Source organism: Anoplophora glabripennis, unplaced genomic scaffold (genome assembly GCF_000390285.2).
Source record: "Anoplophora glabripennis isolate ALB-LARVAE unplaced genomic scaffold, Agla_2.0 scaffold317, whole genome shotgun sequence".
Classification (NCBI taxonomy): Eukaryota; Metazoa; Arthropoda; class Insecta; order Coleoptera; family Cerambycidae; genus Anoplophora; species Anoplophora glabripennis.
Window position 1 is genome coordinate 578,926 of NW_019416468.1, and position 2,965 is coordinate 581,890.

Sequence of the window (2,965 nt, forward strand, 5' to 3'; positions counted from 1 at the left end):
CCAATTCTTTAATTACTAAACGTTAATTTTAAAAGTTAATATCGAAGATATAGGTTCTAATTGATCCAAAGAAACGTATCGAAAAAGAAAAATTTCAAAAAATTGAAATTAACTTGCCCTTTATAACGTGCAAAACCGCCTTATAAACAAATTGTTCCAGGGTCAGGCAAAAGCCGTTCGGGAATTCGCTCTTTTTGCATTAAATAGAGCTGATTTTTACAGTGATCACCTACGCCTCTTTATTCCTAAGATAACTTTTTTTATAACGTTAATTGTTAATTAACTATTGGACGTATCGGACTGTGATTTTGGAGACAATTAAAGAAAGGGTTAAACTTTTATTTCCAAAAAGTTTTACATTGATAAATCATGTAAAGTCTGTTTGGAAATGAAAGAGAGTAATAAAACCCCGAGATAAGGACCAGTCATGGGCGTGGTAATATTTCGTTTCAGGTAATTATCGGGTAACACTAATGCTAACAGGTAATGGGTGTACATTAATATATTTTACTGGATACCTACATCATAGGGCAGGAGCCAGTGTGACAGATCAATCCAGTCTTAGAGCTGAATATACGAAGACGTGCTAGTGCAGTAGAGTAAAATTCGACTTGTGTTTAGTGACTATTGTGCCAGTGGATATAATATTGTTTGGGTAAAATGTCGAGCTTATCAGATTACGTACCTGCTAAACGCGTGAAACGATGTGCGTTGTCTCAGAATGAGAAGATTATTATATTAAATGTATTTAATGCATTGAAACACCAAAATCCTACCAACAGTGTTGACGACATCATGGAAAAGTGTTCCAAAATGACAGGGATTGGAAAATCGACTATCTACAGACTTTTAAAGGAAACAAAAAATGAACAAGATACTGTAAATCCCCCAAAATCATCTACAGGGAGGTCAAAAGTCGTTATAGATGATTTCTTCAAAAATGTCATTCGCAGAAAAGCACACTCATTTTATTATACTATCAGTAGAAGCAAATTATGGGCCGTCTTACGAGAGTTGAATTTTTGCTGGGAAAAGCAGAACAGGAAGTCACTTATCGATAAAGATGAAATTATTTGTTGGCGAAGATCCTACTTAAGATCAATTAGAAAATTCCGTGACGAAGGGAGGAATATTTATTATCTAGACGAAACTTGGGTCAACGAGGGATATACTGTAACAAAAGTATGGCAAGATAAAAATGTAAAAAGTTTTCGACAAGCATTTTTGGATGGACTTTCAACAGGGTTCAAGGCACCTTCAGGTAAAGGGCGAAGATTAATAGTGACACATATAGGTAGTGCCAGTGGTTTTGTAAATGGCGGTTTACTTTTATTTGAATCTAAAAATACAGGTGACTATCACGAAGACATGAACGCAGATGTTTTCGAAGAGTATTTTACACCAGCAACATACTCATACACCGTTTTGAGATATACAGGGTGTCCCTCATAAGAACCGACAGAGGGCAGGTGCATGTAGGGGTGTCCAAAATATTGTAATTTAACTATACTTTTTACCTTTACCCATATACAAAGTTGCACCCCTGAGGAGTTATTAGGACCTTAAATTTCGAAAAAAAATTAATATCTCTGCAACACTTTCCCGCAGAAGAACCAAATTTGGTACATGATTTAGGTGTATTACTGGTCTTCTTTGACTATGAATTAAAGTTAATTGAAGTAGTACAAGGAGTTCATTGGGGATAACTTACCCCTAAAATTGTACCGAACTTTTTTTTCATTGACCGAATTGAAAAATAGTAATATTAATTCACAGCAGTATTTAATTTAAAAAATTTTTTTACTCGTTAAATTTTAAAAAACTATGGTTTTCAAGAAAATCCGTATTAACTGAAACAAGATTTTAACAGTGTTTATTAGAAAATAATCGAAAAGTCAGTAGTAGGCAATGAATTTTTCTTTCAAACTTGTCAGTTAGTAATAAAATTATTTTATTTCAACAATTGCCTCTGATTGTTGTTGAAAAACTATCAATTATTATTTTTATTATTTGTTTTTTTTTTAATACAATATTGGCTTATTTAAAAACTACCTAGGTATTTGTTTTCTTTTTGTAGAGTTAGGAGAGAAGTGAAGTAAAATTTATTTGGCTAATTGTCAAATCTGAAAGATAAAGCCTACTACTGACTTTTTGATTATTTTCTAATGAACATGCACTGTTAAAATATTGTGTCAGTTAATACGGGTTTTCTTAAAAACCATAAAGTTTTTTAAAATTTAACAAGAGTAAAAAAATTTATTTAATATTAGTATTTTTCAATTCGGCAATGAAAAAAAAGTTCGGTACAATTCAGGGGCGAGTCATTCCCAATGAACACCTTGTACTACTTCAATTAACTTTAAATCATAGTCAAAGAAGACCAGTAATAAACCTAAATCAAGTACCAAATTTGGTTCTTCTACGGTAAAGTGTTGCAGAGATATTAATTTTTCTCGAAATTTAGGACCCCATTTGGGGGCTAATAACTCCTCAGGGGTACAACTTTGCATATAGGTAAGTTTGGTTAAATTACGATATTTTGGACACCCCTACATGCACCTGCTCTGTGTCGGTTCTTATGCGGGAGCGGGACACCCTGTATATGTCTATATCTCAAAACGGTGGTTGCGTGTGTGACATAAATATTTTCCGACTTCAAAATCTACACTTTTCTATAAAATAATCTCAGATTAAAAAAAGTTCGATTATTCCGTCTTATTATTATGTCTCACTTTCCTGGACTATATCGTTGGGGTCAATTGTTAATTCGAAAATAAGATTGTTTCAATTTCAAACTCAATGATGCATTAATATTTATGTTCAAACAAAAAATAAGTCCAAAGTACAAAAACATATTTATTGTTACAGTTTTTGGCGCAGTATATTTGATGAGATCTACAAAAGAGCTATCACTACACTACAACAAATAACATATTGGAAATATGACGCCTCTAATAAGAAAACA